At 35.5% G+C, this 27,939-nt stretch overlaps 1 protein-coding gene across 1 annotated transcript in view; it reads right to left on the bottom strand.

Annotated features, from left to right (window-relative positions):
* The window catches only part of LOC140154988 (ankyrin repeat and SAM domain-containing protein 1A-like), a 114,585-nt gene that overhangs the window by 30,321 nt on the left and 56,325 nt on the right, over positions 1 to 27,939 (bottom strand). The gene's annotated exons all lie outside the window — the stretch shown is intronic.

The following is a 27,939-nucleotide window of genomic DNA, read 5'->3' as shown; positions in this document are numbered from 1 at the left end:
TGCATTCCTTGGTATGGCTTCAGTATCTTGTTGTTATATTAAACTATTGCAGCTCTTTATCTTCACATCAAAATGCAAACAAATGTTAAATTATCATCACAGCTTGAATGTGTCCCACATGTGTGAGCAGCTAGTCCGTGCGAAAATAGCAATTTCAACCAACAATGCACAACATTGGATCAGAGAACTGTTACCAATACCAATGTATTTAGGAACTCCTGGCATGGAAAGTGATACTTGGTAATTCACAATAACAAATATCCTAAAGCGTAACTAAGCATTGGAAATCAACACCTGGAAAGCATGCAGCTAGGCGGGTTGGCAGCAGTGCCAGCAGTTTGGTAGGGGTAAATGAAGCATATAAAGACATCAACCATGGCCAGACATGTGGACAGCTGAAATGTAATACTGTTAACTTGATAAAAAAGTGCAGTTTCTCCACAAAAACCACACTTGAAAAGGGGTTTTACTGTTACTGTGATGATGAAATTCCTTCCCTTTAAAATTTTAGTGCATACTAGTCCCCCGGTTGCTATGAGCTGCTATGGAAGATCCAAATAGTAACTTTTACAAAGCAAACTTTTACACTTGCAGAAAGATAGTTTGCTTCTTTCCACGTTGAATAATTCCAGTTCACTAAAAGATAAGGCCAAAGATTCTGGACTCAAAGATAAAGATAACATAAATGCAAACAAGATCAGGAACGGAACACTCTTCAAACATCTGCACACAGCTGATACTCCATGAATGATGTGACTCCTCCTAGATCTGAATGGAGACTGAGTTGTTATTGATGGCTGCATGTGTTGTCCAGCAGCACAGAAAAAGTATAGCAAAATAGAGTAGCCTTAAGAACGGCTAATTATTGTATTGAGGACCTCAATCCACAAATAAGTGCAAGTCCTTGAAACAGATTTAAGTGTATAAGAAGGCCTTGTTTGTCACCCTGATTACCTATTTATTTAGTTCAGCGATTTATAAAGACCATAGAGTTCCATAGAAAGAAGCATTGGTTGAGTTGCTCAGTTCAGTCATGTGGTCAAACCTTCCTAAGCTACATATAGGCCTAGGTGAATGGCTGCTGCAAGATTGAGGGTCACTTGCATTAAAGCTGCCTTTTGTGATTTACTTGATGACTAAATACTCCTTGTTATCGGCTTGTACTTCCATGGTATCAGTGACCGATCTCTCTCAGTAGCTAGCATTAAGGTGATAACTTCATTATGATACCTGTGAGACTATTAGAGTCAGCTCTGAGAACATGAAAATATAATTATCGGAACACAAGAGTTTATCATTAACCCTGACGCTACTACACCACACAAAATCATAAAGCACGAAGCGACTGCAAGACCATGTATGCCATGTGATCCGATTTTGTAATGCTGCCAAACTACATATACATAAAGCGTTGTTTGTTATACCCATTCAGCTGGTTGGCACCCGAGGGGTCAAGGGGTCAAATCCTGGGCGGGGAAAACAACTTTTCCCTTCATCTTCTTTCTTCCTTCCACTTGGGCAAAAAGCAGTTTGATTTTCTACTTGCACTGGAAACTAATCAAAGAGACATAAGGCAGCTATATACTTCTGGCTTTTATTTACGATACTAGTACATCACAAGCTGCCCTATAGGCATTCTATAGAGTGTTATTGTAAAGTATTTCATTCAATGCTAGATTCCTATCATATTATAGCCTCTCCCAATACTCTTCGCACAGTTCAGGCAGGAACCCCCACTTGATCACCCCACAGATTTAGGTGCAGGAGTGATAAATGAGAATTCTCTACCACAGTGTGCAAAGTGGTAGAGTTCATTTTATGCTACAAGCATACTAAATGTATAGAATGTAATAGGCCTACAATGTAAACTGCAGCAGAAAAAATGTCCATATCCAGCAAATACAAAATGTTTTAAATGGGTTAGATTTTAGGTTTGGTAAAAATATTTTAAGGGCTTGGATAGCAACGTTTGCACAGTACTTTTTGTGGGACCTCAGATCACATCAGACACACCAAATTGCATTTTGAATACGAGGAATATCCTTCTGATATTAAAATTATTTGATATCAGAAGGACATTCCTCGTATTCAGAATGCAATTTGGTGTGTCTGATGTGCTGTCAGGCCCAACAAAAATACTGTGCAAAGGTGGGTGACCGCCCCCTTACTAACATTAAATGTCGGGTTATATAAAGGTTATATAAAAGTTTTTAAACATCTTATATGCAAACATACTGCAGCATTTTTAAAATGTTGCCAGAATATTATTGTAAAATATTTTTTACATACATTTTTTGCCAAATATTTCGTCAACACTTAAACAACATTATCTTAGAATATTTTGTAGTAAGTTGAAACAAAAGTTTTTGAATTTTATGAACATGTTTTATACCCTTTCCCTTTATATATAACCCTACATTTAAATTAAATGTTTTCTGGCAACCTATTCCAACCTTTTGCGAATTATGTTGAAAACGTTTTGTTTGCTGGGTACATAGTACACATCCAATAACAAAGTATTAAGTAAGAACTTGAGCAGTTAGAGATGAGAAAGCTAATTTACTAACAATAAAAACAAAACAAACAAACAAAATAATTTAATTGCCAAGATTCCGGAGGCTTCACACTTGACCAAATAAGTATCAAAATAGAAACTGTTTAAGTAGAGCCAAGTATATTTGAAGGGAAAATATAAATGTAAGTGGTAAACTGCAGTATACAGAATACAAGTTCATAATATCACAATGTTTCTAACCTGAAAAGCTCCGACATCCACCATACATTCCATTGCCAATGACGGACATTATGCTACACATACCAACGCTTCACTGTGGGTTTTGTTTGTGCTATTCACTCTTGTTTTGATATCCTTCCTAAAGCAACCAGGCCTGATACTTTAGTACCAAGTATGCCAACCCACATACAATAATTGAGTCAAAATTGAAATAGCCCTAATTTGGAAGGTGTTGACATCAAAAGAATGCACCAAAACAAAAACATTGTAATGCGTGGTATCAGATCGCCAACACCTTCCCAGAGGGAGGTTTATTTCTTTATTAAAGAACACTATTTCGTAAGTGAATTTCCGCTAATACGGTCCATGACCATGAATACCAGGAAGGATAGCAATAATCATGCCGAATAAGGAGTTTACGGAACTGATACAATCAAATCCTACTTTCCGAGTATTTTGAAACATATCAAAATCTTTCAAAATCCAGCAGGCTTTATTTATTATCAATCAATTAACATGGCCATTATATCTAAATTAATTAGAAATAGAAAGTTCATGGTCAAGTAGTGAAGAATCATGTTAATATACGCCCTGTACAATGGATATTACTGTCAATCACAGGCTAATTAGCTGCCAATCACAGACCACCTATATGTCGCTGCCAAACCAGAGTCACAACCCCAACCAGGGAGGCAACCACTGAGTCATTACAAAAATACACAAATTAAGTTAGAAATTTAAATTATTAAATTATATACAGCAAATTAACAAGCCCATATTAATTTACAATTCAATTTAAATCAAAAAATTTTTATCTTTTCCACAACAAATGGACTGTAAGAGATTAAGATATCAATTACAAGCACACAAAAATAAAAAAAATCATAATTATTTGAATATTGGAACATCTCTGAAATATAACAAAGTTCTTGCAATAACTACTATAGGCCTAGTATAATGTTGAGCTGAGGGTTTCTGATTATTTCAACATACAAGTTTAATGAAAAAACAACCTATTTCTGAACCTATAAAAACAACAACAATAACAACTCTGACTTATCATGTTTCTACAATCAATTCCTTGAAAAGTTTAATGAAATTAATTAGCCTAATTAGCTCATGACCTACCGACGACCAGGAGGCATTTGATTGATTGTTAATGGCTTGAGTGATGAATATATTGGTCATTAATATGAGCTAGCTTACAAACAATATATGAAGGACAGACCTGCAAGGAAGTCAAGAGTGTTCACCTTGCTATTATTCCCTTTGTTATGAATACAGATTACAAGCGTGTATGCCATTGTTTTCTACTAAATATAAAGGCCAAAATAACAGAGTTCTGTATTGCTCTTTCCAACTGACCCTAAAATCTGAAATAAAAGTCAATTTTTTTTTCATACTTGAATGTTCATATTTGGTATAAGATTAAGATGTATTTTGCCTGTTTGTAATTCATACCGCACAATTAAGATATACTAAAAAACAAGCCAAACAAACAGTTATATATCATTGTTTACCAATCCATCATATTTTATAGTAAGTTTGTGTTTTTTAATACTGTATGTGCCAAAATAATTTGTAAAAATTATCGACCGACTGACCCTGACTTGGAGCTTTAACAAGGGCAATACAAACTATTCTTTTTTAGGCCTAACTGCACAATACCAGCTACCTCAAACACTCACTATCAGGGCACACACTGAAACTCTGCATCATGATGCTAAGACCCTGATTGATTTAACTTCAATGCATCCAACTTTCTTTTTTCCCCAGAAAAAAACCCACAAATTCCTGATAATTTGTGTGGAAGGACTTCACACACATAAACGTAATTATAATTTAAGTTTTAGGACATCAATCTGCACTTTGCTCATTACAACTGCTATCAAGAAACATTGGAAGTCCTAGTCAATGATATCATAGAAATATCCTCATTTTGGGCACTTTTTACAAGCACATACTCAAATAATAATAATAATAATAATAATAATAAACAAAGATTTAATATAGCGCCCTATGCAGAAATGCCTCAAGGCGCTTTACAGAGAAAATGCAAAACCTTATAAACTACCAAATATAACTTAAACTTACACATAATACAACATGATAATTATACACAAAATACAATAATATTACTATAACATGATAATATAGAAAGCAATTAAGTTTAGGCAAATGTTCTTAAAATCAATACAAGTAGCAAGTATTATGAAATGTACAAAGTAAAATACAAAATAAGATATCATACAAAACACAATTGGTGATGTGACCGGCACATGAAAAAACGTGATAACCCAGGAGAGGAGAGGTTACCAGCACTTGCACTCTCAGCGAAGATCAACAGCATCTTGCTCCCATTGAATGGTAAGTTGGGCTGGGTGTTATTAATTGCACATTATAAACAATAATACAAAGTATGAAAGTTAAGCGAAATGTGACCGGCACATGAGGCGAGAAATAACCCAGGAGAGGAGAGGTTACTAGCACGTGCACTCTCAGCAAGATAAAAGGCAACAGCATCTTGCTCCCATTGAATGGTAAGTTGGGCTGGGTGTTAATTGCACATTATAGAGTAACCAATAAACAATAATATAAAGCATGAGGATTAAGCGAATGTGACCGGCACATAAGGCGAGAGAAAACCCAGGAGAGGAGAGGTTACTAGCACGTGCACTCTTCAGCAAGATAAAGGCAACAGCATCTTGCTCCCAAAAGATGGTAAAGTGGGCTGGGTTTAAATAATTGCACAAAGCGAATGGATACACAAAAATACAGCATTACTGATCCTGATGAAAATACATGGTAAAAAGATGCGTCTTGAGCTTGGACTTGAAAACGTCGACAGATGGTGATTGACGGATTGCTTTTGGAATCTGGTTCCATAGATTAGCAGCAGCGAATGAGAAGGACCTAGCACCATACGATTTTGTAGATGGATTCGTTGTTACCAAAAGACATTCAGAAGCAGATCTTAGCGTTCTGGTGGGTACGTATTGGTGGACAAGGTCAGTAATAAACTCAGGGGCTAATCCGTGAAGAGCTTTGTAGCAGAGAAGCAATATCTTGAACGCTATCCGCTGTTGAATTGGTAGCCAGTGCAACTTTTCAAGTACAGGTGTGATATGCTCACGACGAGGTAATCGAACAACAAGACGCGCGGCCGTATTCTGCACCCGCTGAATTTTCGCGATTTCCCGTTCTGGTAATCCGAAGAGCAGTGAGTTGCAGCAATCTAGCCTAGATGTAACAAACGCGTGGATTAGCTTGACTGTTGAATCCTGATCAAGATAATGGCGGATTTTACCGATCTTTCTTATGCCATAAAGAGCGGATTTACACAGGTTGTCGACGTGCTGGCTCATAATCAGCGACGAATCAAAAGTGACACCAAGATTGCGAGCTTTGTTGGAGGGATAGACGACAGAATCTCCAATCCGTACAGAAGGTATCCAAGTAGTGTTGACAAACCTCGAAGAGAAGTATAACAACTCTGTTTTGCTGTCATTTAGCACCAGCGCATTGCCTCTACACCATGATCTAATATCGGCAATACAATTTTCGATCTTCCGCACAGCACTTTCGCGATCTTTGGGCGAGAATGTAACATACAGCTGGGTGTCATCAGCGTAAATTACTGTGGAAATACCATGTGCAGTGATGATATCTTGCAGGGGTGCACTGAATAATATAAATGCGATGGGTCCTGCAACCGAGCCCTGGGGAACTCCACATTTAAGATCAACAGGATCAGAAAGCACATCATTTATCGCGACTGACTGTGTTCTACTTCTAAGATACGACGAAAACCACTGGAGTGCATTTCCTTGGATTCCATAACGAACAGAGAGACGATCGAGACTTGTATTTCTTATCAAGAAGCGACTTGTATTTCTCACATTTATGTTTATAAGATTCCTTATCCACTGTGAGTCCAGAATGCAACCACCTGCGCTCGCTCTGGCGGACGTTCTTGTTTAGCTCTTCGGAGGATTCATTGTACCAAGGGCGTGTGGGCGAAGAGCACAATATTCTTCTCTAGTAAAGGCGCATGTTTATCAAGTGTCTTTTTCAGAGCCTCGTTATAACCATTGGTTAAGGAATCTAAATCACCAGTTGTTGCCAACGGCTCCAACGCAGACTGAATGTCATCGGAGAAAACCGCGTGATCAATGGACCGAATCATGCGAGTTTTAATGCGCTTTATTGACGGTCCAGGACGGCAGATATTGATCAAATATTTAACTGCGAAGTGATCAGATGGTAAACCGGTCTGTACCGAGGTACGACTAACAAGATCATCATCTTTTCTTGATATCAGCAGATCAAGTGTATGACCGCTTATATGGGTAGGTTCATGAACATGTTGTTGTAAATTATGACGATCCAGAATATTGCGCAACATTGAACTGTCGTGGTCTTCGTCATCATCTACATGAACATTGAAATCACCAGCTAGTAATAGATGATTGGCGCCAAGTGTCAAAGTTTCCAAAAGAGAAGAGAACTCTTCAAAGAACATAGGTGAGGTGAGTTTCTTTTTGCTGTCTTTTTGAGGGCAATATATGGTTACAAGTTCAAATGATGTAGGCCCTGAAGAAACAGAAATAATCATATGTTCCATGGACATGAACTCGAAGCTGTCCTTCATGCGTATACGGAGGCCATCGCATAGTTAGGTAATGTATTTTTGATATTTGCCATCGCATGGTTGTCTCTATCATCTCCTGTTAGCCACGTTTCAGTAACAGCATGAATATCCAACTTATTATTGATCACGTAGTCGCAAAGGGCAGTTGACTTCCCTTTTTGTTAACGGATCTGGCGTTCCAAGTGGCGAAACGAATACCCAGGGCATTATGGTTTGAATTTATGTTGCTCCGAGGAACGTAGATAAGATTACTCTTATTGACAATTGACGCATTGCATTTCGAGATTCTGATTGTGTTCAATGTTGATATCAGTTTCTTCTTATGTCGTCCCGCTCGACATCCTCTTGGAGGATCATAATCAGAAAGTTTTATTGATGTTGCATTCGTGAAGTACTTGTTTATCACACCTTTCCATTTAGCATGAAAGGGAGCTGATTTTAAGAGGAAAGGTCTCATGGCAGCACAATAAAAAATACAAGTACATAAAATGGTATATAAATAGTACAAGTCTGAAATACAGGATCAAAATTCTGCATGGATGCACCGTTGCTAATGTCAACAGAAGTCAAATATGATACAGTACGGCGAAGCGAAGTTCAACAAAATGTGATGTAATGACGAAATATCATCAAAGTCAAAGTTCACAACTAATGTCATAAAGTACTTACAAATCAATTGACGATAACATTGAAAGCTATAAAGTGGTGCAAACGAGTTAAAATCACAAAATTTTAGCAGAAGTTCTTTTATGCTGCAGGTCGAGATCAGCGCCCTCATATCAAACCCTCTTGTATGACCCCCAGTGCCCCCAGCTGAGACGATAATACCTAATTATCGTCTCAGGCCCCCAGTCTAAAGCTTGTGTGAGATTCCAAACATAGAGATTCACAAAAGTGCACCTACATGTATTCGGTGGCAATCGCGCACTCTGTACTGGACCAATGAATGTATTTTTTCTGATTTTCTACACCTAACTGCTATTGTACAGTGATGTGGTAATATTTTGAAACAAGCGCGCCTTCATCATACATGTATTCGCCGGCAACCGGGTACTCTGTAGTGGACTGATGAATGTGGATTGTTTTTTCTGATTTTCTGCACCTAAATGCTATTGTACAGCATTGTGGTAATATTTTGAAATAGCGCTCAATTAATGCTGTGATATATAAATGTTGATCTGTTTTACACAAATTATACACAATTTAAAAAATTTTTAATCCATATACCTGGGACTGATTTTTATATCAACAATAATGAGGATGCACTCTTTAAGATAAATTCATTTTTAGGCTGTCAATTGCACATGTCAGCTAAACAAGGTCGGTCTCCCATTGCATTAATGTCTACAGTTGGAAAGTAGAATTTCACATTAATGTCCGCATTTGTCGGCAAACACCTTCTAACCATGCAGTTTTCACATACCCACCCCTACACAATCAGCTTTAATATACTGTGGAGGTGTTCATATCACAAAATGGGATGTAGCTACTTCCAACTGTGATGCTCCACAGTTGTAATGACTCTCCAGTTTGTATGTGTACACCTCTACAGTTTGAATGCACATTTGACAATACACACAAAAATACATAATTTTTTCCAAACAGAGTATCGCACACAAAATACCTGCCTTGCTGAGTATATTTCCAATCCCCACAAGTAAATGACACGATGTGGCTGCATCCATCGGTAAATTAATACAGATCTCTACTTCGATAACATATGTATCACTTCTACTCCCACCACAGACTACCTCTAGAGTACATTATAGTCAAAGTAATCGAGATATTACTTGCTTAATCTGAATGGGGAAAAAGATTTGCAATCTTCATGATATCTATTTCCCATCTTTCCATTCACCCTATTTTGGCCTTCCTTTATATAAAATTGCAATATGAGCTGTGTGGTTGCTTCAATGATTCACTCCCCAATTTAATATAATCTCTCTATATATCGGCAATTGAAAAAGATAAAATGTTCCTAATATTTCCTTCTATAATGAAAAGGTACTTACATGTTACAGACCATTAAAAAGACAAACACATCTGTATTGTCAACTTGTACAAACTGCACAGATGTCTATTTTATACAGTAGTTATCTTGTTCAATGCTTCAATGAAATGCATTCAAGCATTATTTTCCACGGTTGACTAATTTTATGCAATATAATACCTCTACAATTTGATTTGTACGAGATAAAATTATTTGTCTGCCATACTCCATCGTAAATAATCTCAGCTGACCTAAAACTAATAATATTAATGAATATTGACTATAATGTAAAATAACATGCTTTTTCTCGTAATATGTGATATACAAATGATTAATTTCTTTCAAATTGTCGATCCAATATTTCAAATTCAATTGTAAAATTTAATCATCACCCTTTCACTTCCATTCATTCATTCCCCAATAATAATACAATGCAAATCTCAGCTAGCCATGACCATGCACTTAAACTACAACGTTATTCACCATTCACTCTCAGCAGAATACGTCTGCTATGTATTACAGTCACGAATTGTGTCAATTTTTTTACCTTGCACAATATTGCACTTTTCAGCCGGCTTGGTCTGTTATTGCTGATTGAGCAGCAATGGATTAGGGGAGAAAACAGGGTAAAATCAGATGTTTCAGCTCGGTGTCAACTATGACAATCCGATTTTAAAATTGCGTTGCCTAGCATACAATGACCTTGTTCGTGCATTGTCTAGGTGTAAAAGGTGCGTTTCGCCTTTATCGTGTTTATTATTCCACCAAACAGTGGTGGTAAAAATATATTGACATTTTTTAAAACACCAACAAGAACACTAAAGTTCAATCAAAATGATTTGATTCAATTTACAGTATAGAGGCAGCAAGGGATGGTCAGAGGTTCAAGATCTCTCAGAAGGAGCTGCTCTGAAAGGATTTTTGTCTTTTGACTTAGAACTACCCCCAGTTCCTGGGGGCAGGGGGTGCACACAAAGCGACCGGCCTTAGTGTTGAAAAAAATTTGCTTACATCATAGAATATTCATGGATGTTGAGTCAAATTTATTTTTACAGATTCTTGAATTTTAACAAACCCTGCCATTTCAATTTGGAAGCAACCTTAAGGTAGTATGAACGGCTACGGTGTCATGCTCAGATTTGCTTGAAAATGATACAGAATGTGGAGATGGGTGAGAAAAACTCACCTGCCAATTTTTAAAAGAGCGTTTTGACTTATGTAATTTTTTGTGATTGGAAAACCCCATAGACTTTGCACACGGCATGTTTTTGGCATGTTGCCAAGTTCTTCAAATCAGCTTAATTTTTGAAAACAAGTAATTTGTTTAAATGTGATTTTCTCTCCTTTATACCCACTGCATAAATCTGGTTTTTAATTTATTTTATTGCAAAAATGCTACTTAATAAAGGACAGCAATTTTTTCCAAGATATTGGCCTTAACAAAGGAGATATAAAATGGTAATGTTAGTACTTTTTTCAATTTTCTTGACTTTTTCTAGAAACACTAAATTACCTAAATTCTAGAATTTTTTTGAGCTAACTATAGGTCCAATTTCAACAAACAAGGTGTCATATGAAAGGTAATCAAATTTAGAAAATTCTCTCGCCAGCTTTTTTAAATTAAGTGTTTCTATTTTAAGTTATAGGTATTTCTAAATTTCCCTAAAATCAAAAATTTAAAAATTAATTTTCTAAAAATTTAAACACTTTATCCAAAAAAGCTGGCGAGAGAATTTAGATATTAAGCTTATACACCATCCCTGAAAGTTTGGAAACCATAGCACACTCAAAAAAAAAAAAAAAAATTATAATGTGGAAAAATTTAGGTAATTTTCAAAAAATAAAGAAATACATAAGAAATGGTAAAATTTTAATGAAACTCTAAAAATAGGTGGAGTGGAGACTTATCTTTAGTTTGTTCTAAGTTTTAAATTAATACACAATTTCAATTTGCTATTGTGGCTATTTTGCTGCAAGCTTGATTAGCCGTTCATACTACCTTAAGCAATTCTGTAATCAAAATGTCAATTTTTCTGAAGAAAAAAAGTTGCCCTGGGCCTGGGCAAGGCATCATCAGTGTACAAGTTTACCCTATGATCCAGGGATATGCCCTATCAAAACTCACAGGCAGCATGACAGAAACTCCAGCAAAGAGTTCCTATGTCAGGTAAGACTCCTAATTGGATATATCATTAAGATACAAATGATATCATCTTTCTCTCCATCCAGGTATCATTAATTGGTTGATAACACAGCTTACACATCTTATATTTCACTTTCAGTAAGCTCTGTCTGCAGCTCAGAAAACATTCAGGGGAAAAAAGGAAAACTAACAGATAAAACAAGAACTGTCTTTAAAAAAAGGCAATGCCATGGATAAAGATCATGTTTCAGAATTTTGCATATTGACAATTGCATACATATAAGCTCTGTCTGCAGATAATAAGGCAAGAAAACATTCAGGGGGAAAAAGGAGAACTTACAGATAAAAAAAAATGCAAGCACTTCTTTGTTTCTTTTAAAATCCACCCAAAATTTCAAACTGTCTCTGATTTAGGTGAAAATTTCACTTAAATTGAACAGTAGTATGTAGTTAGGGATACTGATGGACAGGGTTATGTGATGAATATGTCGTGATGGGCAACAGCATACACACATGTTATAAGTAATGGGCAATCTAGTAATTGTTGTCTATGATGGATTGCCAATGATCATAATACATACCATCTCATTTATCATGAATAACATACCAATGTTTGACATTCATCAAATTGAATCAATAGGCTATTCCAGTTGAAATCCATACACCCAACGGCAGACACGGCCTTATTAATCTCCAACACAGGGAGTGTGAATTTCAAATGGGGTTATCTGAATTGGTGACTCCATTTGAAATCTTTCCCCCCTGTGTGGGAGATTTAAGTCCTGTCTTCCATGAATTTTTTCTCTTCTTTTTCCAAATCGGTCTACTTCATCACTATTTGATTGCAAATATCAGTCATGGGAAAATACTAAAAATATGGTTCTAAATTTACAAAATTACAATTATAACAATAATAACGATGATAATAATTCTGATTTCTTTGCAGTTGACATTGATAACCAACATAAATATCATGATATGATATAATGGCACCCAAGTGAGACTCACTATTGACATTTTAATGTGATTTTGAAAGGCATCCAGTAAGCATTTAGAGATGAGCAGTATGAGTAACTAGACGTGAATAATTACTATCAGCTTCTAACAAAAAACTTCATTGAATTGTTGTCAACAAAATAGAAATTGTGCATTAGTAATAAAAAAGTTTCATTAACCCTAACAGGACCAAGTACTACAAAATACTACTTGATATATGCGCTGTTCGTGCGTGCATCCCGCGTGGTGTGATGACGCAATCGGCCTAAGTGATATATAGGCACGGTTTCGCTGGCCAGCGAAGCCCAAGACACGTGGCAAGGTGTCGCCAACCCAGTGCTTGGCATGCGAGGGGTCTCGGGTTCGAATCCCACCCAGAGCAAACAACTTCTTTCTTTCTTTTCTCTCTTTATTCCTTCCTTCTTTCCCTTCCCGTCGCGAAAAAGCCCGGTGGGGGTTAGGGTTAATGCAAACCAGCAAAGCCTTAAAACAACACCAATCCATACATTTTCAGAAGAAAGAAGTCTTCGACTCGGGTGTGTTTTTTCAAACAAAAATGGAATTAGATATTTTAATGCTATTATTTTAAAAATCTATTTCTGATATTGTGTGATTTTTTTTCACATTTCAATATTTTTGTCATAGGGTTTATTGTGAACCTCTTTAAAAGCCACAAATGAAACAAAGAAAAACTGTTCAAAACTATTTAAAAATTGTAACATTAACAGTGCAAATAAGTACTGCTAAAAGTAAACATCATATTGAGAACACCAAATTTCCAATTTCATGGTTAAAAATAAGAAAGAGACAGAAACCAAGGTAAAAAGCAGTAAGATATTATGAAAAGTACCATAACATACACTAGTTTATCATTTTACTATCCCCAGACAGTTCCTTTCAGAGGCAGATGAATCAACAATTCAGATAAATGAGAGAATGACAGCGAGGGGAAAAAGAGAGAGAATTTCTTGTTAAAACATTTCATCATCAATACCATATCGTTATGCGATATTCTCCTCACATTTTGATGACTAGTGATGATCAGAGAATAGTGGCGAGTGCCGTATGTTGAATGCCTAGTCTCATGATAAACATGCAGTGCCTCAAGTCAAATTGAGTCATTTATCGGAAAAAACTTTGACATTTCGTTGCATTGAATTGCTAAATGTTCTTATTGATTTCTATGGAGCGTGCAAGCTAACTATGACATCTTAAAGTTGCATATTGTGTATGGGCAGATTGGGTGGATGTTATTTTTATGAGATATGTTCAACAAAGCTTAGTAAAGCTGCCACATACATTTCATCTTACTTTGTACCAACCATGTACCGTCTGCAAGTGCCACATACACAAAACAGATCTATGGCTTTACTGAACTATAATATTACAATTCTTTGACGATTGTGAGCTTAGAAAACATTTCGGACATGTTAAAAACTTTAACTAATTAAATTTAAATTAACAGTTCAACATCCATTTCGGCATCCTTCCTGCATGGTATCAAGGAATAATAATTTAATTCCATATAACGTATATGCACAACCTGATCACAGACGCTTTCAAATTTGAATGATGATGGTGAGAATTAGCACTACTTTTGGGCTCTCTTGCTTTGGTATACTATCCAGAACAGTTGTCACCTCTTTCAGATTTGGAGTTACCTTGGAGTAGAGAAACAGTAGCAAATTAAAAAATGTGAACTTCAAAATTTGTTTTAAAAAAATGCTTCTTTGAGTGTGTGTGCATATGTAAAGACCTCCAAATGTGAAAACACACCAGAAAATCGTGTGTACACCCAGCAAACATTCCTTCAAAAATTAAAAAGCAGCTACTATTAGCAATGGTATCCCAGCATTCTTTATCAAACTTTTCCAGATGAATGTACCTGTGAAGTACTTCATGTGGGGTTTTTTCAGACACAAAATGACACTTCTTATGAGGACTGTATGAGAATATGCATTGCTTTAAAGTTGATTGATTTGAAATACATTACACTCCAAGATGTGTGCATGGAGAGAAATATGTCAGAGCTAATGATGATGATGAAAACCTACTAGCATCTCACCCAGATTTGTCAGAGGGGATGTGTGATACTTGTGAGTTTCCTCAAATTTAAGCAACCCTCCTACCTCTTTTGAAGCAGCGCAAATGTATGATTACATTTTACTATTTTTAGTGCTTTCAAATTCAAGTCTGAGCTAGCTCAGGAATACCAATGTGCTATAAATAATTACAACTAAAATTACTGTAAATCTTGTTCTCTGTGAACAATTCAAAGTTAAATGAAGGAGTTTAAAAGCTCAAAATGTTTAGTGTTTCACCACTACATAAGTGGTTTTATCCAACTGAAAACCCATCACATCTGACTGCTTCCTTTTATAGGTAATAGGGACAACTGTAGAGATGTGATGAGTTGGTCAAAGATGTTATTGAGTGAATAGGCCCCCTCATCCTTGTTTATGCTTGATGAAAGCACTAGTAGTGTAGTGGTGAAATGTCACTAAAAATGTGATTAAACACCTTCAATCTACTTGGAATTGTTCACAAAGAATAAACTTACAGTTGAAACTCAAATTACTTCAATTTTAATTAATTTTTTTTTCTTAACAAGACTACAAAACAGTTTAAGAATACAAAACAGTTTACATTTCTTACTATACCATGTTTGTGATAGATTGATTTGATATAATATTACTCATTTTCTCTAACATTAGAAATTATCATGGTAAACTCTAGAGTACGGTATTTTAAATCACGTTTCGTAAAAAAGTATCCAAATTACCAAAAAAATGCTCCACAAATACAGTACCAACATACATATCAAATTAAATGATCCACTTAGCAAAGATGAATTCAAGGTTTGCCTACATTGTTTGTGATTGTAATCCACTTACAATATTTCACTCTGTTTGTACTAATAACATTGCCTTTAAATCTTGGGAAAAAGACAATGTAACTAATATTCCATAACATATGAAATACCTGCATGAATAATTCCAGGCAGTTTCCACAACAGCTGCTGCAGTACTCCTACAAATTACAAATGCACTCTGTGTGCTCACATTGTTTTTAAACATAAAACAGTGAAAATAGTCAAATAAAATTATAAATTTTCACTCACCATATTTGTCCCAACCATCTTGAGCCTGAGACTCTGCTACTGTCCAGTGAGTGATCACGATCCTACTCTTTACTTCTGCCATCATTTCTTTATCTTATCATAGTACATTGTTATCTATTGTGAGTATATACAAGCGCATAATCATATGCATAGCTACTAAAAATATCATCCCTGCAATTAACTCTAAAATGTATATTTACATACATGTGTATCTCCCACCGTACAAAGTTCACATCACTTGAATCGTTATAAACATACGCATTGAACTTGTACCTCTGGCGCACAGTAGCAAGTGAGTTCAATCCACATGCTTCATGAGGATGTCTATATAAATATATACAGTGGCTTTGAACTTCACCCACTGGATGTGATCAATCTAAAGATAATGATATATGTATAAAATATGATTATTTATGGGAATAAATATTGCAGCTGCAGTGGGGTAAATTGGCAAAGTATCAATGATTAGTGACGCATAGAGAAATCAATTTTGACTTGTGCATTTGTTTACTACCAGACAGGTGTAACTGACTTTGAACTTGATGAAATTATACATTATTTTACCCTAGTACTGTAGAAGTGGAAATTTTTGCGGTACATTAATTTTCGCGCGCAACACAGCTACCGCGAAAATAAAAATATGCAAATATGTTCTTTTAATGTATAGGTCTATGTAAGAAAACTCAAAAATCGCAAAATTAAAAGCAAGCAATGTAGTTCAAAATCGGCAAAGTGCAAAAAATTGCACACACAAAATTTACAACTTTTACAGTATTATCTATACTTTCATTCTACATGTATGCTACCTATTTGCACACAATAAAGATATAGGCCTACTGTAAAAGTGGAAATTTTCACGGAACATTAATTTTCGCGCATTTCGCGTTCAACACAGCTACCACAAAATAAATATGCGCGAATATGTTCTTTTACGTATATAAGTCTATGTAAGAAAACTCGAAATAGCAAAATTAAAAACAAGCAAAATAGCCCAAAATCAACAAAGCGTGAAAATTACTCGCAAAAATGACCACTTCCCTGTAATCTTTCTTGCTTGGTTTGTGGAGTTTGATGATACTATTATTTACCGGAATACTTTATACTGCCGTACAGAAAGTGATATCTGATGCAGCTTTTCAATTTGAACATCTGAGAACAAAGATGTTGTAGAATAGAAAAGACCAGAAACTGTAATTGTGAAAAGTAGCATTAATCTATTTCACTAAAACAGATATTACTTTAATATCACGTATTAGACCTAGTTATATCGCAAATTGATATTCATGAGTGCAAATGAGTGCACACATGTTTGTTTGTTTATTGTTATTTTATCTGTTATGCCCAAGGCTCTACTGAGTTGATTTTGTAGAAAACATACATCATGCGCTGTACACGACACACGTTTGTGTTACAAACTGAATTACGATGTATAAACAAAGGCCAAATACTTTTAATTGCATTCAAGTTTGTACTTATCAGAGTACAGCATACATTTTGCTACAATAACAATAACTCAGTAATTACATTTCTTAAATTGAAAAAATTATTAACAAATTAAAAAAAATGTCATCAATGCTACCTTTGTTCACAGAAAACAAAATAACTTATTACCTGGTGACAAATTGGCTCATCGATAAATTAATTACCTCTCGATTTTGCTCTAAGCGTGCTCAAAGTAATGTATTTTACCCTATACTGCATTCTTATTACAAAAAACTTCCATTTTAGGTAAATCTTCTCAGTCTAATTTGTTGATATATGCTTTATAATATGAGTTCTTACATAAACACAGCAGCTACCAGGAGAGTTTTTTAGAACTAAATTCAAATTTGAACTAAACAATTGAAATTTAAGCATATTAAGATTAAACATTCTGCAAACTTCTGTTGAGTTGTGTTGCTACATTCTTTGTACTACTTTTGCTATGACTTTATGGGTCTCCCTACCTTCCTATGAAAATGTTGATATGCAGCTCATATACTAGCATTGTGTCTGCATAGAGATCCAGCATTCTTGAGTTTTTGGAAGGCTATGAAATTATGAAGGGTTGAGAGCCATATTGGGCTTTTCCAGAAAACAAGTGCACATCTCCTATAGAGGAGTAACTTTTCAATCAAAGAAATGTCTGGATTTTCAAGTATGCTTTCTGAAAACAAATGGAATTCCCTTTGCCAATGTCACTTGATAAAGCTTGGAAATCCAATTAAATGAAGGGATAATCATGGAAATCTTCAAAATCAGCTCTCAAATTTAGGATTTCTGATTTTAAACTATTTTTCTACCGGATTTTTTGCCTTTGGGCACTTTGAAAGTCTGGATTTCCAACAGTCACGACTGGACAAAAAGTCCGAAAATCCAAACTCCTCTATAGGGGGTGTGCATCAATTTTCTGGAATAGCCCATTATACCTAATTGAATGATGACTCCTCAGTCAAAGCTATGGACAGTTAGGTTCCAGTGGTGCATACCGTTTACTATTTGTATATGGATGTAACACTGAAATAAACTACTCATTCCAGTAGTAAACTTGCCTGCAAGCACAGATTGCTTGAAACCGCCTTCATTAAAAAAAGATGGCAAATCATCAATACACTGAGGAAATGATAAAATCCCCACAAACCTCACAGTTAGCAGCCTGGACAACCGATTCTTTAGAAATGCTTAGTCGCGCTGAAAGTCGATCGATACATGTTAAAATCAGCACTATTCAGAGATACACCTTTGTGCTATGAAATTAATTTTCTCGGTCAAATATAAAGCAAAAATGTTTTTTTTTTTTTCTTCAGTAATGTCAGTTAAAAACTTGGTGCTTGGATATACATTTTTTTTACAAATCCTGGTGTTAAAATCAAGCATCAAATTGTGTCTTTTAGTGTGATATTTTTGATTTTTATAGGCCTTCAGTTCGCACGCATGAGCTTTTTACGGAATTCATTTTTTTTTTTTTCTAACTAATATAGTTTGCTAAAGAAAGATATTTCCCACCTCTGTATAGCACATCGTGTGGGTCTATATCTTATAGTTTTGTTAGAATTTCCGTTTTATTTTACCCTTTTTCCCTTCAGTACTCGAAAATGTCTAACTCAGTACTTTTATCTCGAGAGCAACCAACAGAAATAGTCGATATTTCCTTTGTTGTTTATCCAGGTCAATTTTCCATTGAAAGCAAATTGCCCGACCAGCGATTTGGTAGCCCAAATCCCCAATTGAGTGTTCTGGTTAAACATGATCAGTAAGAGCGCTATAGGCCTGGGAATTTCTTTGCTATATTGAAGTTCTAGCAACACTGTAGCCATGCCGGTATTCCTATTAAACCCAGGGATATCGATCCACAATGCTAGTATTAGCCTTAGATTTCACTCGTTGATTTTGAAAAATGGTCAGCCGGCAGTTAAAATAGTGAAATGAAAACGCAAATTCTGACAAAACTATGATATATCGCTCACGGTGATGTGCGTTAGAAAGTTGGGAAAAATCCTTCATTAGCGAACTATCTTACTTTGAAAAGCTAAAAGGTTGATCCAAAAAAGGCTCATGGACAGAGTTTAAGCCTATCAAAATCGAAAATCTTACACTAAATGACTAAATTTCACGCCTAAGTTTAACACTAGAATTTGAAAAAAAAATACAGTATCAAGCACTACAATTTTTCCTGACATTTACTGAAAAAATGAAAATGATTGCTTTTCATTTGGCCGAGAAAATTAATTTTACATCGAAAAGGTGTAACTAAAATTTAGCTCATTTCAACACCAAATTCGATCGTTTGTATTGCCTCATTAAATGACTAAGTGAGCCTTGCCAAACAAAAGAATCGGTTGTGCAGGCTGCTAACTGCTCAGATGACATACAATTTACATACAGTGGCTATTACTCTACCCATTATGCAAGCGTTTAAACAGGCTGCTACCCAAATGGAGTATAGTCGCCACCATGTCCCATACTTGAAGCCTCCTCAATGGCTATTGCTTGCTTAATATTTTGCATGCAATGTGAACTTTTTATATCACAAATTATGTGATAAAGATTCAACAATCTTACGGACCACTGCACCAAATAATATGTTATTATTATTTTGTAAATTAAATCTAATACTGGAACTAAAATTTGCAATTATCATATCACAGACATATAATATTGTTATGAAACATTTTGATTTCACCTGTATAAAAAGTGCACGCATAAAATATATTTGTGGGTTAGAGTATTGTGATTTTGTCCAATGAAGTTGATTTGATTGACCATGCAAACAGATCCCATTTCAAAGCATTTCCTACAAAGATGCTCACACAATTACTCCCTCTTGGAAGTGTTTGACGCTTGCATCTTGACCAGCATCAGAAGCACGGTCATTCAGGACATTTCCTACATGCTCATCTTCTCAAGACAGAGTTCAGTATATGCAAATATCTGCATTGAGCTTGTGCCTTCTATGTATAGTTATCATACCTCAGATCATTTGGAAGTTGGATCAATGGAACAGATTTTTGAACTGTGCCACAACTGCTGAGATTTTCTGTACTGGTAATGTATTGACTATTGACAATATCTTAACCTCATGGAATCCATTATATAAGCTTAGATAGCTCTAAGTAAGTAACTAAAATGGGCAAGTTCACGCCCCTAACCAGAATTTATTGGAGCAGCAGGCTCAATGGTGAACCTTTAGTGAATTTTTCATTCAAAAAAGGGCTGATTTTCAATGTTATTATAGAAAAAAGTGGACCTTTTTATTCGGATTGGCATGGGAGTTGTTGCAACCCCTGCACCCCCAAGTTTACGTAATAAATGGCTGCAATGTGCATTTATTTCTAACTAAGTAAGCATATTGGTTCCCGGGATTGGTTCACATCATAGCTCTTTTAAAATAGGATGCTTGATTGCTCAAATTGAAACTGTCCATTTCTGTATACCAAGCCTTTAAGAATCTCCAAGTAAAACTGTAATATTCTTATAACTCACTAATGTTGTCCCTTGGCAATTTCTTATGTGTTCGTCGACCACCGCTAATCCGTTAAAAACAATTTGACCCAGCAAATTACAGCCAATCAATTATTGATTACGCCCTGGTCGCAGTTTAAATCTGTTAAAAAGCCCAGTGACTAAAGGGTTCAATGCATGCTGAAATGCTTGTTGCTCAGTAGCAAACAGCTTTCATCATTTAGTATCCAAAAGCCTCAGGATTTTGGCTATCATGGCTACATGCGGATGACAGCTAGGTTCGTGTATTATGTCTACTACTGGCATGATTGGGAGATGGGGCACTCATCACTAATTGTAAAAGGACCATTTGCATCCAAAAACACTCATCAATTTTAAACCAAAGACTAAAACTAGCTCCATTCACAAACCGCACCAAAGACTAGAAGTTTCTGTTTCTAAGTGACGTTACTTTGTATTTTTTTTGGTCATACACACATCAAAGGACTGTACCGTAGCGCGCATTGGCGTAAGCGGTGCTGGTAGTAAATTCCAATTTTCTTAGCTTTTTATAAAAAAAAACACATTAATTTAAAAAGATCTTACATTATGGCCTCAATTGTTTCTTACACTTTCTGTAAAACTTCTTTTTAAGCAAGAGACACAGATTTACTTGCGATAGACAATTTCTAACTCGTATTGCATAACAAGCTGATAAAAACAAGAAGTAGTTGTTTAATTTCGTTTCACACTTCAATGCTTATTGCTTCCTCAAATCAGGCCACAAATTCTGTTGATTACTATTTCTGGCAGCAATCCATTTCATTTGCTATTGGCTGGCCCTGTTCTATCTTTTGTTAATAGCCACTGTGACATCATATGAAATCTAAACCAACACAAACCATTCTGCGTCGCTAAACCTCTGCTAAAAATTGCAATATACCTGTGAAATTTGAACCCATATGAAAAGATTTCAAACTACTAGAACACAGAGAAGATAACTTACACCTCCCACAATGCATTTCTTCCATATAATGATTGGCTATCTACTGCAGCATGGGTTTATAGCGACAAAAAGTACCTCGAGGAACAGAGCACATCCAGGTCTTGCAAAATATGTTATTTCTTGATTATCGACCCATCATTTAGCCAGTCTATTCTCAAAATGAAAACTAAGGGAACCTGTATAAAGTAATGGGAGTGTTATGTGATGAAATGAGGTGATGTATCATGTTGCAAAGGATTCTGGGAAGGGTAAGATATCTTCTCTGGCTAGAACCCACATAAAATCTGTAATATAGCTTCCAGGTTGGAATAAACCCTTAAGTAGTAGTATTCTCTTAATCAAATCTACTGTATAGAAAACCAGTAACATACCCGAAACATTATAGGTATCAATCAATGGTTCTATGCTTAGCTATGCTTTATGCCTAGAAATAGGAAACCTATATCCTCAATCCACATACTCTGTATAGTCACTAGGATCCACAACATATTCATCTATCAGGGCACAGTTCTTTAACCCCAATACATTTGTACATTTATTGTATGACCGTAGAATATTTGGGTACAAAAACTCATACTCTGCAACTTGAGGTCAATTTTTTGCACTATGAGTGTTTAATTGAGGTTATTGAACTATGCCATTGGGATGAGGCCATTCTGGTCCATAGTGTGTCTGATCAAAATGTATGGATCATCAACTAGGACAAGCATGATGAGCACACCACACAGACACAAGATAACACCTTCATCACAAAAAGGTGCTATGTCATGATTAGTTCAAGCCAGGTATATCTCACAGGGATTACTTGCCTTTTACCCAGATTCAATCAGACTTACATGTTGCACATTTCTCAATCCCATCCTGCTATTTTGGTGAACCTCCCAAAAAAGATGGTTAATCAGTCAGTAATATATTATTATACTTTTATTATCTGCTCAAATGAATCTCATTAGTCTCCTTGGACCTCTAACTATATTGTAAGGCCCGCTGCATACTTTTACTTCATTGTAGAATATTTGATGCAACATGCATGTCTTCATTAATAATCTATTCCCATTCTATTTCCAGTCATAATGAATGTTAGATGACGTAAAATCGATAATATATTTCCACCAGCCATTTGACATTAAATACGATTGACGTTCCGTCAACATACATTCGTTAGAAGATAAAAATGAATAGAAATAAATTAAATAACAACAACTTGTTGACAGATATTCTGTTGACGTCAAATATTTTGAGTATATACCGTATTTCGTCAAATAAACGCCCCCGGGGGCATTACATTTTCCCAAGGGGGGCGTTTATTCAAGGTCAATTTTAGAACGATAATTCCCGTTAAAATCATTAGGTAAACTAAAAACACGCTAAAATGACGAACTATGAACTAGAAACACTGACTTCTGGCTCACTTCCAGGTTTCTGATCCAGATTTTCGCCAATTATTGACGCTTATTATGGACCATGTGCTTAACTTGGTAAGCTTACTACACAAGATAGCATGGAAATATCAGCATTTTTGAAACATCTTGGTTGAAAAAAAGTGGTGGGGGCGTTTATTTGAGGGGGGCGACTATTTGACGAAATACGGTAGTGGCCCTTAGGTATTAGCATTTTTACTTTGAAAAATAAATGTAGGCTGCCCTACTGCATGTAGGTACTATCAACACTTGCCCGATCTGTGAACGTATCCTACCCAGGAAAAATATGCATGAGGTGTCACTGGAGCTAGGGACAGATAAGAACATTTGCTTTTTTAGGTATACACACACCTTTATATACCTGTTTCAAATTCATGCTTAAAACCGAAAAGCCAACAGAAAAAATGTCAGAAAAAAAAGTGTATTGATAGTCGGCAATTGCACACTGCATAGTGCGTGCAGTGTTTTCAAATGTGTATGTGTCATGCAAGACCGATTTGTATTTTGTTGAGGTGGATGCATATGTACTGCTCAAACTACTTCCTCCACAGTGGTGATTATTTGTTATATAATAAGGCCTAAAAAATTGTTTGATTGGCGTAACCCGACTGACTCTAAAAATAGGCCCACCCTATAATTTTTTCTTATTTTTAGGCAAAAAAATAAAATTAAAAGAAACAAAAAAGTTCCAAGGCCTTTATACGCAATTTACCGTTTAAAATGTGTGTAAAATTTAAGTTTATAATGTTACACAATCAAAAAAATTTTTAGGCCTACTGGCAATCATCATGTAGCGATTGATCAAAGTATATCAAATGTACATTCTCTCTCAACAAGCAAGACACAGTTTTTCTATAATCAACCAACCATTACAACCCAAGAGATAACCACATTACTTGCTTGTCTTAAGGTGACCATCAGGTGTCAAACTTTAAAAAGGAAAAGTCTTGAGAATTTCAAAAAAATCTAAATGATCTTTGCAAAAACTGTAACATACATAATCTCAAAATTGTATCAAAGTTCAAAAATCATAATTCCACAATGCAATAGAAATGTGCCGATTCTTTTTTCACACTGCCACTATGATTTTTAAAAGCAAAATTCTTCAAGAATTTAAAAACACTACATCACCTTAATTCAGCATGCATCAGGTTTTGACAAAACGCTTTTTACCATTCCAATTTAAACTGAGCGCTGTTTATTTAAACACCATGTTGACACATGGAATCTCTGAAATGGGCAAATTGATGTTGCCATAGAAACTTGAGTTACTTTTCCCCCCTGATGTAATATCCACTCTATCTCTTCTTCTCTCCATGGTAAGTCAACAGTGCTGTCTCTGTAAATAGATGTGCTATCAGAGTTGCCACAATGTTCAACCTAAATCACAAATCAAATCACTGAAAAAATCATCTAATTTCGCTTCAAAAATGGGTCAAGATACAACGATTCCAGAAAAATACTTCACTAATTTTGTTTTAATATAAAAAATATCATCTTGTTTTGTCAACTAAATCCTAATCCTTTAGATAGTTCTAACTGGCAATAAAAGTCAAATTTTAATATTTTTGCAAATAAGAGGGAAAATGGGCCCATGCCTAAGCAATCAAAATCTTGCTCATGATTTTATTATTTTAATTGGTTATAAAAATATTCGAAAATGAAGTTCTTCAAAAATTAGAATTCATAACTTGAAATTAGTCTTTGAACAAGTCTTTCGGCTTGAAATTTCGGCCTAAAAATGCACATTTTTGGCCCTTATTTCCAAAAACTGACCACACATTTGACTTTTATTGCCATTTATTGTCATCTCCAGCATTAGCCATAAAGAAGGATATTGTTTTCTCTGGTTTTAAGGAAAGTCTGCCAAAATGATGGTGAAATCCTTCAAAATGTCCCAATTGTGCGACTAAATTGTTGGTTTGGCAAAACCCAGTATACAATGCATGTGCCCTGATTTTCTATCGCCAGGTACTGTTAAGTATGTGGGGAACAAGTTGAGGCACAACATGATTCACACTTTTGAAGTGTAAAATACATGCATGTCTGATTTCCAACTCTAAAATTTCATCTCTAAAAACATATTCACCAAAATTCAGTAAATTATCACAGATTACAGTATAAAAATGAGATATCATGATTGACCCAGTGTAAATGTACACTCCCCAACCTTTTCAATGGTAAAAACAATTAACAAAATGGAGATGATAATACAGAAGTAATTGAGGGTGAATTGAGAATAATTCAAAATTAGACTTCAACACTACTTATTTATTTCACTTACCAAGATCGCTTTCGAGGAAATACAATATCTCACAATGAGATTGACCATACTTTTCTTTTCATGATGTAACATTCAATCTCATTGGTCAGTGATCAATATACACTACAAGATTCCTAGCCACCTTATTGAGGTTAAGAATCTGTGTTGTACACATTGGCCGACATGTATATGTATGGGTGTCAAGGGGTGTGTAGGCAGGTAAACCGTCACCAAGGTACCTGACTGGTATACACCGAGTATCTAAACAATGCCAATACTGCTACTGCACAGGAATCTCCAGCAGTGGTACTGCACTGGTCAGGTCTGTAACCAGGATTTGGGCGGGAGGCTGATTTTGAAATAGTGAACCTTTTTTCAAAATTAGGACCTTTTTGGACTGAGGGAGGGCAGATTTGGAAAAAGTTGACTTTTTTGCCCCAAAATTTGGCCCTTTTTTGACCAAAAAGGCATAAAAAAACCCATTTTTTTCGCTCGTTCGCTTTTGGGCATTTTCGGATTTAGGGGGGGAAGCCACCCAGCCCCCCTGGTTACGGGCCTGCCACTGGTACTACACTGTTACTCCTCTACTGCACAGTTCCAGGTACTTATGTACCTGTACAGGTGGCCAAAATAGGAATCAGGTGGTGTGTGAATATTCAGATAGGTTTTGCAATAAGTTACAACCTCTCACGAGCTGCATTTTATTCTCTGTGTATGTAACCAGTTCCGTCAATAAGATTGACCTGTTATTCTAATGATGTAACAGTCAATCTCATTGGTCATACACCCAAAATTAATTTTTATGTCCCCTCTTCTATGGGTGACATTCAAATATTGATGAAACAGTAAACAACATGCAAACTTGTAAAGGAAGTATTTATTTCTTCCTGTATGCGACAGTAGTAGAAATACTGTCTTAGTGCTCAGTTTAATACATTCTGTCTATCTTGGAGAAACCCTTTCTTCCTCAAATACTAAGTAGGCCTATGTAGTACATGTTGATAAGCACCACAGAGGATGTGCACCAGTGTTCTCTCTAGGATTTTCAGCTTAGGACACTTTGGTAATTTTGACCAAAATTGGTTCAATGAGTCACAAAACCCAAATTATTTGTACTTTCTGTCAAATTTTTCTGGGCCAATTTGTCAACTTGCTGGGCTAAGTTGAGTGCTTGCAACAAAATCAAGATGCTCTGAAAATTGAAAACAAAAAAAAAAGGTTTCTCCACACTCTAGTGTTCAAAGTGGCCACAAATATCAGCCACCTATCCATACATTGGACGTGCACTGGCTGCTATCAGCGTTCCATAACATAAACAAATGTAACAAACAGATGACAAAGACTTAATTGGAAATTCACTAGCGAAAAGTATATACTCTATCCAGCGGAAAAAAAAGAACTGAAACATAATTGGTAACAAGAATTAAAACTGAACTGCATGCTTTCTTTGATGCTTCCCAGCGAACAACTTGATTTCTTCCCACTATACTAGTATTTCAAAATCTTTGATAATGCTCCGTGGTAGGGCAAAAAATTTGTTTGATTGTTCATAGATCGCCTCCAAGGGGTAGGGTCGGTTGGTCATAGCCAAAGCATTATAACGGGCCCAGTTAGCTTAATAAATTGCCCAAATATGTGTGAATATTGGGCTATTTCTCTACTGTATCACTTCATTTATATTTTAAAACAGTTTAGAAATGTGATGAAACTATTTTAAAAAACTTTTCAGGGTGTCAAAAATTTTGAAAGAAAAAAGGTTTTTTTTTTTTTAATTTCCAAAATTAGGGTTGGGTATTCTTTTGTAGAGTAAAAACTTTCCAGATTAGTGTCAGTCGGATGAGAACAATCAAACAATTTTGTTGCTCTACTCATCAACTACTGAGTTCCTTCTCTTCTTTCTTAAATTCTCCCTTTCTCATTATTTCCTTTTTCATGCTCTTTTTGTTTTCCTCCTATTGGTTTTTTTTTCTCTTAATTTTCAATCTGATGATCAAATTGTTCAGAGAGTACTTTTCAAATGCAAATAATGTTCCCAAAGTGTCTGATAAAAACATTGATTCAATTTCCCATGTAACACAAAACCAAGGTACATTAATATGTTACAGGAAGGATGGTAACACTATACACAATCAGATACACAGAGAGTGTCAAAATATGATCCAAGACATAAATCAATTTCAATTTCAATCAAAATATTTTAAAGGAAGTGCGCTCTTTTTATCAAAATTATTGTTGTGATCTTTATTGAATGTAAAATATTGTCATAGGTCTATTCCAGTTGAAATCCATACACACCCTTATGGAAGATGACCTTAATCTTTCAGCAGGTATTAATAAACATGTTCAACAGGTAAATTTGAAATACGGTTACCATTTGAAATCTACTGAAACAGTCTGTCTTCCATAGGGTGTGCATGGATTTCAACTGGAATTGCCCATTCATAAAATATCCAGATATAGGTTGCCAATGTTAGTTTTCTACTGGGTAATTGAAGGCACTTGCTTGAAATTTACACAAAAGGGACAATTTCATGTTCATAGCTGTACCTGAAACCTGTATACAAGGCATACATTTTACATCTCTTAATGTATGTCACACATACAGGTGTCACAAGGTATCTAAATGAACATCTTGCTGTCCCTGTTTATTTTGTAGGAGGAATCTGATTGTATCTTATAACATCACATGCACAA

The sequence above is a fragment of the Amphiura filiformis genome, chromosome 6 (assembly GCF_039555335.1).
Source record: "Amphiura filiformis chromosome 6, Afil_fr2py, whole genome shotgun sequence".
NCBI classification, from domain to species: Eukaryota; Metazoa; Echinodermata; class Ophiuroidea; order Amphilepidida; family Amphiuridae; genus Amphiura; species Amphiura filiformis.
The sequence above is the reverse complement of the archived record's forward strand: the minus strand, read 5'-3'. Positions and strand labels throughout refer to the sequence as shown.